An 11,511-nucleotide genomic window follows, 5' to 3' on the forward strand; every position below is an offset into this window, starting at 1 on the left:
TTTACACCTTTCTCAGTAAGTGAGGTACATAAAGCACATAACGCTCTTGTTTCTAAAAAAAACAAAAACAAACAAACAGCAGGGGCTGATGGGTTATATCCTTACTTTTTAAATCTCTCTGCTGATGTAATAGCTGAGCCTTTGACTTATCTTCTAAACTTACTTTGATTTGTAATAGAATCCTTGTAGTTTGGAATAAAACTTGTGTTCATCCACTGTTAAAAGGAGAACTCTTGACTAATTGTAGACCTATATAAAATTTGTCAGCTCTTGCTTATGTTCTGGAGGCTTTAGAAAGTAATCAACTAAAAGAATATCTGTCCAGTAAAGCTATTTTATTACAATTTCAATCTAGTATTAGGAAACATCATAGCACAATCACAGCGATCATGTAGGTAGTGAATGATATTATTCAAGCTCATTGTGCTGCACTTTTTATGAATTTATTGAAGGCTTTTGATACAGTACACCATAACATTATGATACAAAGTTTAATTCAAATTGGGCTGTCTGACCATGCCGTAGCATGGTTTCCTAATTATCTTGCTGAAAGAACACAGTGAATTCAATCAGATGGTTTATTACAAATGTCTTATCAGTTCATAAAGGGGTACCACAAGGGTCAGTATTGGGTCCCTTATTTTTTATTATTTATATTAATGATTTTGTATACAATGTTCAAGATATAAACCTTCACTTTATGCTTATGATTCTGTAGTTTATTGTTGTGCTTCTAATTAAAAAAAGTAGCATTTGCAATATTAGAAACCCAATGTCACCTTTTGGATGTACATGTTTATACTACACTGTGGGGACCAAATGTCCCCACAAGGATAGTAAAACCTGAGATTGGCTTATTAAACATGTAAAAAATAAAAAAAAAATTCTGTGAGGGTTAGGTTTAGGGGTAGGGTTAGGGGATATACTTTATCATTAGATCTGTATAAAATCCATAAAGCACGGAAGTCTATGAAGACTCCAACAATTATATAAATCAAGTTTGTGTGTGTGCGTGTGTGCGTGTGTGTAAGTTCACTCTGTGATAAATTAAATGCATCAGAAATGCATCAGAAATGCGTCATCACAGTCTGTAAAAAGGGTTCAACTGTAATAATGATCATGTATTAATAAGATATCCACAGGGTATAATAAATCAAGTAATGTGTACTTCTCTGCCATTACTCTCCACATTTATAGAGGTCAACATTTCGCAATCAGGTAGTTTGTGTGTGTGTGTGTGTGTGTGTGTGTGTGTGTGTGTGTGTGTGTGTGTGTGTGTGTGTGTGTGTGTGTGTGTGTGTGTGTGTGTGTGTTTCTTGTCAACAAACAACGCTAAGCAATTAAACAGGTCAACCCTAGAGAAACAATTCTTGGCAAACGAAATGACGATGTCTCTGCTGATGTGTCCCTGGTGGAATGGTGGAGTGTAGAGAGCAAGAGAGGTATGGGGGCATCTGGCTGGTGAGCAGTTGCTGATGTTGTGCGATTTGGGAGAGAGACTAACATTAATCATTCCAGTGTAATTTGCGCTTACACTGGCTGTCTACTGTAAAGGTTGAGCACTCTCTCTGTCTCTCTCTCTGTTGGTAATGATGAAGGTAGGGAGATGCTGTGGCTTTAATAGTTATTGTATATCTGTCTGTCCATCCATCCATTCATCCGTCTGTCTGTCTGTCTGTCTGTCTGTCTGTCTGTGTTCATTTATCTATCTACAGTATATCGGTCCGACCATGTGTCTGTCCGTCCATCCATCCATCTTTATTTTTCTGTCCATCCTTCCATCTGTCTGTCTGCCTGTCTATCTATCTACAGTATCTGTCTGTCATCTATCTGTCTGTCTGTCTGTTCTATCTATCTATCTGTCTGTCTGTCTGTCTGTCTGTCTGTCTGCCTGCCGGTCTGTCTGTCTGTGTTCACCCATCTATCTATATCGGTCAAACCATCCATCTATCCATCTATCTGTCTGTCCATCCATCCATCCATCCATCCATCCATCCATCCATCCATCTATCGTCTGTCTGTCTGTCTGTCTGTCTGTGTTCGTCTATCTATCTAAAGCATATCGGTCTGACCGTTCGTCCGTCCATCCATCCATCCATCCATCTATATTTGTCCGTCCGTCCATCCTTCCGTCTGTCTGTCTGTCTGTCTGTCTGCCTATCTATCTATCTATCTACAGTATCTGTCTGTCATCTATCTATCTAATCTGTCCTTCCAAACAAACAAACAAACACAAACCTAACCCTAACCCTTGGGAACCACCAATAATACTATAGCATTGTGGTCTTTTTTAATTATTTAATATGGAAAGAGAATGCAGTAGAAAACATGAGATTTGTAAAAGACTTCTTTTTGCTATTAGTCCCCTGATAATGTAAAGTTTATTTATAGTCTGTTTAGATGCACAGGAAATATGATCTTCATGAAATGACCATGTTCACATTGAATGAATTAGAACATACACACACATTCACAGCACATCTCCACAGAAACATGTATCAGACTGACCTAGAAAACCGGAGAGCCATCATCCTCCACTGCCTCTGTAAAGACCACACAAAAACCTAGCAGCCACCTGCCCCTGATATAAGCAAAGCACATTATGATTATTCACCTCCATTACTTCTGTCACTTCATTCTGAATATACAATCTCCATCATATGCTTCTTGCTTTGGCTCAAGACATCTTTTACACCCCAGGTTGGTTTGACGCCTTTAACTGTAAAAATGAATTATTGTATTTAACATTTAGGGCATGATAAAAAAATCAAAAAATAATTTTCATAAAATGTTATTATAATTATATATATAATTATTTCTAAGATAATAACTGGATGGTGCATTTACCACGCAAGGTCAGATTGATCACATTGTGAAAGTAGGTCGAAAGTTTTATGGTCATATAGAGAAGATGGAATAAAATGAGAAGAAAGAATGAGAGATAGAGAGGAAAATGCTTTGTGGAACAAGCTCTCACCTGTGTGTTATTAACAGCAGATGTTATATGTCTCACAAACAACTGCTAAGGGCACCATCCCTTGTTCCCGTGGTAACCTCATTTGTTGGTGCCTGCTCACCTACTGGGTCATTTTTGTGCGCATCCAAGGACACAGATGCATGCAGGCTGTCTCTATTTACCTGTAGCAATCCAAGCGAGAGAAGCAAATAACACATCCAGCTGTTTACCACCCAGGGCCCGGTACCTGGTGTAGTGTGAATTAATTTTACCCGGACATGCTGAGCCAGAAAGCAATTTACAGATGACTTCCCACCAATATATATATTTCTCCAGTTGGCATTTCTTATGGGATAAGCATTGACAATGTAGACCATAGATGGATATGAGCAAATCAATTCTCAAACTCTAAATTCTTTTGTAATCTAATAATCGTTTCTTTTCACTGCAATATCTGAATTGTGTTTTTTAGAATCTAATGGTTCTGAAGAAGTGTTTTAGATTTGTGTGGGATACTGTACTATCATTCATATGTGTTTAATGTTTAATGTAGTTTTATGAGGCTACATGTAAATCCAAACTCCATTCAATATAGTGAGAGGCCTAGCTGCCATATTTATTTATGCCATGCTGTGAGTCTTACGCTTGCACCAAAGAATGAATAAAGAGCAAAAATACACAAATCCAAGCTCCCCACCTAACAGAGCTACTAAAAAAAAAAAGAGTTCAATTTTCTCCCAAACACATGACATTTTACTGCAATTAGTATAAAGCTGATCACTGAAATGATATACAGTCCCTTATGTACCTTCACTTGTTTGATATTGTGTCATTCTTATTCGTTCTCTGGTTAAATGATTTGAACATTAAGTGTAAAAGCCTTTCATTGATTCTTCAAATAATGGACGAAACATGTCCTACATACAAAAGAAAAATAAATTAATAATAATAATACAAATACTGTAAAAGTATAAGAAAATGTAGGGCATTTATTACTTATAGTATTTATTTAAAATTAAATAAAAATTAAATGCATGCTCTATACTTGGAATCACATGTAATTTAACCTGTCCTCAGCAAGAGGTCACAATAAGCTAAACTCTTGCCAAACAAATGCAACAAATTCATAAATACAAATATCAAATGAAACATAGGGATCTGTAACATATCAAACAACACATAAATTGAACTTTAAATTATATTTTCCATCAAAATTGTGTGCTCACTTTGCATCAACTCCGTCCAATTTTTTTATAATCCTAAATAAATCAGACAATATCATGGTCAGCTATAACTCTGAGAACCCCTTTCCCACCTTGTGCTTATGGTGGATTTACAAAATACAATGTTTAAGTCTCTACGGCCACAGCTTTAAAATGTCAACACCGTCATCCCATTGTGATCATTTCTGTTAAGAATTGTGGAATAATTTTGGCATTTTAGTTTAGGTTATAGAGGCCGTGTACAACACATCGTTAAGATGGAAACATTTGACATTTTTTCAACTGCATCAGAAATTTCAGAATAGTGTGAAAACAGAAAAAAAAAAATGATATGATGTATTTTATCAATTAACTCCTTTAATGAACACTATTATTAGATAATTAAATACTTTACACTCTTGTTAGATCGATCATATTAAAATAGCATGCTTTTGTGTGTGTGACAGAGTTGACGCAAATTACAGTAAGTTGTAATTTATGAAGTGAATAAATGTTAATTTTCAGGAAAAAGTGTTTTCATAAAAACCTGTTCCCTTTCATGGTTCGTTAGTGGTGACTTGTGTCTACAAATATCTATTTAGAATTAATTTAGTATACTAAGATTTAAAATATATTTTATCCCTTATCTCAAGAATCGACGCTTTGCATCCCAAATTTACAGACACATAATTTAGCCAGTTGTCCTTAGGAGTATTTTAAAATTACACATCCAATTCCTCAATCTGACACTTATAAGCCCACTAGACTTTATTAACTTCATGAATCACTAGAGAATATTACGCAATGACTTGTGCAGAAACTCTCTATGCCTTCCTGCAAGTGCCAAGCACCAGTTCTTGGCACTTGTTTTAAGAGTGCCATCGGTTTCCTCCATGCAGTACACATCAACCTAGATTACTGAAAATGGAGCAGCCTCCTACTAGTTAATGTATAAATTGGGGCTTGGAGGTCGATGTCATGTCTTTTATAGCTGAGATCCTCGACTAATCATGAAACACAACTGAATGAAGAAGGACAGGCTTATAACTGCATGTGTCAAGCATCGGTTTAAGAAATAAGACGTTGACTAGAAACACAGAGGTAATAAATATGCTACAGTGTTTGGGAGTAACCAGTGGCGCAGCCAAGGGTGGGCCTAGGTGGGCGTGGGCCACCCAAATTAGACCCAGGCCCACTCAGAATATTGGAGATTATTCTTTGACTTCAAATATATATTTATAAATTATTTAAAAAAAAATGCATGAATTCAGAAAAGTTAGAAAGAACTGTTTGAATGTGCAGCTTCTCTGTTGTTAAAGAAAATTTGGTAAAAAACAAATGTGAGCGAAAACTTGGCTCATCCGTCTTTGTTGAGACCCACCAAAAGTAATTTCCTGGCTACGCATTGGGAGTAACTAACTGTGGCAGGGCTCTCCTCCGCCCCTGGCAGCGGCTCCATCGCTCCAGGCGGTAGGGGAGTCCAGTCCCCACTCGCCTCGCGGATGGAGGCCGTTCACCGCGTCCGGGCGGTCGGTCTACTCCCTCCCCCGGTGGATGGCAGCGGCGCTCCCCCCCGGGTGGACGGCAGTGTCGAGGACTCCGCGACGGGCATCCCTCCTCCTTCCCGGGCTTTGGCACCAGTGTAACGTATCCAATGGAAAGGAGGAGGCGAGAACCGGCTTGACGATATAAATTATATTTTAATGAGAAACTTAAAACAAGGACACAAACACTCATGACGGACATGTCCGTAAACTAACTCTCTCTCTCTCTCTCTCTCTCTCTCTCTCTCTCTCTCTCTCTCTCTCTCTCTCTCTCTCTCTCTCTCTCTCTCTCTCTCTCTCTCTCTCTCTCTCTCTCTCTCTCTCTCTCTCTCTCTCTCTCTCTCTCTCTTGCACGATCCTCTGCAGTCGACCTTTATCCCTCACAGAGGCTTGATTAGCCTAATACAGGACCGGGTGTGTAGGGTCACGACCCGGCCCCGCCCTCCGCCCTGCCACACTAACTAAAAGTAGTGACACTACTAACTTAACTACATTTTTCATTAGCGTGACTTGGTTTAAAAAACCAAGAGTGAACATTGAACTTGCTTTTAGCGCCACACACTGATTCCCTGTGAAACTGTGTCGATGCGTGTAATCAAACACTTAATTTCGTGTTTCAAATAGGTCAGCACATTCAAGTAAATTTCATGAGATCAGGCTAGGATTTATACCCATGCCACGAAATTCTGATGCATGACATAGGGAACGAGATGAGACACACCTTGTATCTAGTTTTATAGTAGCTTCCCCAACACTGCTGTTAGACTGAACCTGAAGTACAGATCCGTTACTTGAAGCTGAAGAGAGTCATTTCTGAGCCACTAGTGCCACCAAACAAAATTGTTTTCAGACAGCCTTCTGAAATGCCTATTGATCAATAAAACAGATAATCCCGCCCTCAACTTATGCCATTGGCTGACTCCGTGTTGGTGTGTCGGACTGGATGAGCCACTCGAAACAAACAGAGGAATTTTCATAGAGAAAATCAACCTTCAAATGGCTTACTTATAGCTGTCTCTGCGTATTAGGCTGGGATAGTTGATAGTAATTTAACACTGAAAAAGATATTAGCTTTATATGAAATCGGTAATGCTTAAATTGTTAGTTAAAAATACAACAACAACTATGAAACACTAGAGGAGATGCTGTAAGGAAACCCATGTGATCAAACAGTAATGATTTGATTATTGCAAAGGAGGTCTTGCAGGCAAACACATTTTTCTCAGTAGCCATGGGCATTTATTGATCATTCTTAATTGTTTTTAAGGCAGTTCATCCATTTCAGCTGTTCAAACGTGTTCCTCAGCTCCACTTTTGGCCGAGTGCAACTAATGTGTAGGCTTTGCAATCAGAATTTCTGTCTGTCCAAACGTAATAAATAATGATTATTTCAAAGGCATAACTCAGAAAACAAAGCAGAGTACACGGTTCGGCTCACTGATATCTACAGTAATTTAACAAATAGTTTAAAAAATAATGGTTCTTTGTCAGGATGTATGGTTCCGTGATAAACCTTTCACATCCATGGCACTTTCCCATTGCACAACGGTTCTTTGAAGCTCTAAAAAGCACATAAAGGCAGCATAAACCTACAGGAGTCCAGTGGTGAAATCCATGTCATCAGAAGCGATATGACAGTGTGGGTGAGAAACAGTTCAATATTGAATCTCCACTTTTACTTCCACAGTCATCTTCTTTTGTTTTCGTTGATACACATTCTTCTTGCCCCCTACTGGGCAGGGAGGAGAAATTATAGTAAAAAGTACCTCTCACCCACACCCACACCGACACTGAAAAACATGTTAACCAAAAAAAGTTCTTCATGTGATGACATCTAATTTAACTGGTTTCATTCAAATTAAAAATAATATTTAACATCTCTAAATCAATCTGAAAACATTAGGATACACCAACAAAACTAAATTTAAGTTAGAAATAACTCCTTAAAGGGATAGTTTCAAAAATGAAATTTCTCTCATCATTTACTCACCATCATGCCACTCCAGATGTGAATAGTTTCTTTCATCTTCAGAACACAAATCAAGATGTTTAGAAGAATATCTCAGCTCTGTGACGTGAATGGGTACCACAAGCTCCAAAAAGCACATAAAGGCAGCATAAAAGTAATCCATATGACTCCAGTGGATTCATGAATGTCTTCTGAAGCAAAACGCTAGGTTTGTGTAAGGAATGGATCAATAGTTAATACTTTTTTTTACAAACAAATGTATGAAGTTTGAATACACGCAAGTTCACGTGATAACTGACGCTTGAAATACGGAAAAATACGGAAATGCAGTGTTGTTTACAACAGAGGAGCATAGATATTCGTACATAGATGCCTCATTCGGCTGGTTTGGATACATCAACTGTGGCACCATCTTGGAATGGTCAACAAGTAGAGCGGTTTAAATCTGTTTGAATGCAAGTGACTGGAGGAGATGCCTCAGACCAAGCTCCTTGCTCAGGCCGCTCCATAAACTGCGAAGTGTGGAAACAGTATCGCGGTCCAGGGGAACAGCTGCTAATAAGGGTTCTATGCATTAATTCTATGCATCAGTTCTATGGCTGATGAATGCTTTTGTTAGTGGTTCATTCATTTCCTATGTAGTTTTTTGTTTTTTTGTTTTTTAAGAGAGTGTTGTCCCTCCTTTGACCAAGATGATATAGGTATCATTCAGTGAGGAGCATCGCAGTCTGGCTGCAAGCTTATGACTGGTAATTTTGCTGACCTCCATCCTGAGCCCATGCTTCAGACAGTGGCTCATGAAGAATCCTGTGACTTTGAGTTTGCATCAATTAATCCGCTGTGAAGTCTGTCTTAGTCGACTGAAGTGACGTCTGGCTGGCACGTGCTGCAGTTGGTCACCATCACTCAGCGACACAGTGGATGTCGGACATCAGGCAGGATCGGAGATGGATCTGGCAGGCTCTGGTAACCTCAGGATATAATCCCAAGGTTTAGACAGGGAAAGAAATAGAATCAAATTAGGCTATATGTACTTTTTGGAGCTTTAAAAAGTTGGCACCCATTCAATTGCATTTTATTGACCTCCAGTGATTAAATATTCTTTTCAAAATCTTAATTTTTGTTCTGCAGAAGAAAGACAGTCATACACATCTGGGATGTCATGAGGGTGAGTAAATGATGAGAGAATTTTAATTTTCTAGGTGAACTATTCCTTTGAGAATGGTTCTTTGGGGGAACCAAAAATGGTTCTTTTATGACATGGTTGTGAAAATCCCTTTTTGGAACCTTCATTTTTAGGAGTGTACTTGTTTCAAAGTGCCTCAAACAAAACTCAAAGATTTTTGCTGCTTTAACCTGGCAAACTTTCTTTTCTCATTCATATTCCATGCTCAGATGATATATGGCATGCTTCTGCGATTTGATCCTTCCTTTTAATCGTTTGGCTGTTAGTAATTGATGTACATTTCTATTCAATGAATGATCTGAATTTAAAGATGACATGCTAGCACAAAGACTATATCTTGTCTTAGTATTGTAGCACAGGAAAAAATCTCCACCCCTCTTCATTAAGTTGTACGCAATTGTCCAACTCAAACAATTGTTTTAGCTCTCAAACATTAGACAAGCATGTGTCTTGTAAAGCTACGATTTTTCTTAAATAAACTACAGTATGTTTTTAATAGCTCTTGGCTGTTATTCAGTGTGTCATTTAGAATGAAATTAAAATATAAAAACATCGTATTACTTTTGCACAGAGCTTACACTAACAATAACAACCCATACTTTATGTCCTTAGTCTACACACACAGAGGCGACGACCCATATCGTCATCAACATAAGCTTCAATAGCTAAACAAATAAATCTGCTTGAACATGCCTTTAAGCAGGTCTGTATTGATTTCCCTGGAGACTGGCAGCTATAGAAATTATTCTCAAATCCCTTCAGGGAATATAGACCTGTCACATACCGCAAGAAGTCTCTCTATAAAGTGACAGTTCACCCAAACATAAAACTCAATTACTTGACCTTATGTTGTTCCAAAGATATATGACTTTCTTTCTTCAGTGAAACACAAAAGGAGGTGTAAAGGTGACAGCCTCAGACACCTTTTAACTGTGTATTGTATGGAAACAGGGTAGTCAACATTCACTACATTTTATCCTCTTGTATTCCACAAATACACAGGTTGGAATGACATAGGTAAAAGGGTGAGTAAATGAAGACAGATTTCACAGTTTTGTTGAACTAACCCTTTAAACTGGATTATTTTGGGGGTATGTTTCATGACATTTCCATCAGGTACTCAGAAACCAATTTTTTCCCCTGCATTTACTTTATCTACATTTCATTTTTTTTCTTTGTTTTTCTTTTCTCTCTCTCTCTCTCTCTCTCTCTCTCTCTCTCTCTCTCTCGCTCTCTCGGTCGCTCTCTCTCTCTCTCTTTAAATAATTTTAGATATTAGGCTTCAGATTGTGTTCAGATGTAGGCATATCTGAATTATTGAGCGATCTTTGTAGCAAAGAATTATTAAAAAATAACCATGTTCAGGTCTTCCACGCTGTCTTTTTTCAGTCATATGGCTTGATGCCCCAAAATAACCAAGCATTATTTTGTTCTTTATTTTTACTGAGAGTATTTTGTGAGTCATATATGATATTGCTTTACTGAGAAAGCCATAAATTGGTGTAAAATCATCCTCTCAGATTGTAATATCCATTTATGTCCTAAATATATTTGACCAAATACTTGGAGAAAATAAATCTGGTTATTCATGCTTTAAATTTGGTTACTCTAGTTGTACGAGCAGATGACAGAGTAAAAAATGGTACTTAGCCTGTGTCTTCCACCCCCCAACCCCCTCCCTTTTTCTTCAAAATTTGGAATGCCCATTTCCCAATGCGTACTAAGTCTTCGTGATGGCATAGTGACTCGCCTGAATCTGGGTGGTGGAGGACGAATCTCAGTTGCCTCCGCATCTGAGACCATCTTAACTCGTGGCTTGTTGAGCGCATTACCGCAGAAACGCAATGTGGAGGCTTCATACTTGCATGCTTACTTTTTTACTTTAAAGGTGCACTATGTAACTTTTGCCTTTGTGTCATCTTGGACTTACACTGACAACTAGCGTCTTGGATGCAGTATGATTTAAAATCAATAGTTTTCTATTTTAGATGCCATTGTAGAAATGTAGTATTCACGGTCAGCCATAATTACTTTAATCAAGTGAAAGTGACAAATAACAGGAAAGTTACTGAGAATAAGCAAGTACTATTCAGCTGGTCATGTGATGCTAACATGGCAGCCCCATGTACAGACTCTCTCCATGAAACAGCTTCACATCAGACTTGGTTTTTCAGTTTAATGGCTACTTCAGTGCAAACCTGCTTTTGAATGAAAAGTTTTTTCTTGCAACTTTAAAATTGGTTAGGTCACCTTATGTTACTTTACGTCATACTATTTCTACATTTGCATATATATACTACCAACTGTTATTTGCCATCAAGGAAACAACAGCAGGCAAATTGCAATGACAGTTTAGAACAACGCACCTAGTCCTAGAACAACAGTAGATGTGCTTTTTTCAGGGGCAAATTGGAGATGGAGCAGATTGTGATCTTCGTCCCATTCCTAAGTCATTCCTGTTTTGGGATAAATGTGCCAACTCTATACTGTCTATGAACTTTCTCAGCCATTCTAGAAAGTCAGGTAAAATAAGCAATTTTTGTTTTCCATCATCTCTGGTTTACCTGTTTGTGTAACTCTCCCCGTAGAGAGATCTACACTACGCCCTACTGGTGACTTCTGTGCATCACAAGTGTTTGCAACCCCCAGATCAT

This window comes from Xyrauchen texanus, chromosome 13, assembly GCF_025860055.1.
Source record: "Xyrauchen texanus isolate HMW12.3.18 chromosome 13, RBS_HiC_50CHRs, whole genome shotgun sequence".
Lineage (NCBI taxonomy): Eukaryota > Metazoa > Chordata > Actinopteri > Cypriniformes > Catostomidae > Xyrauchen > Xyrauchen texanus.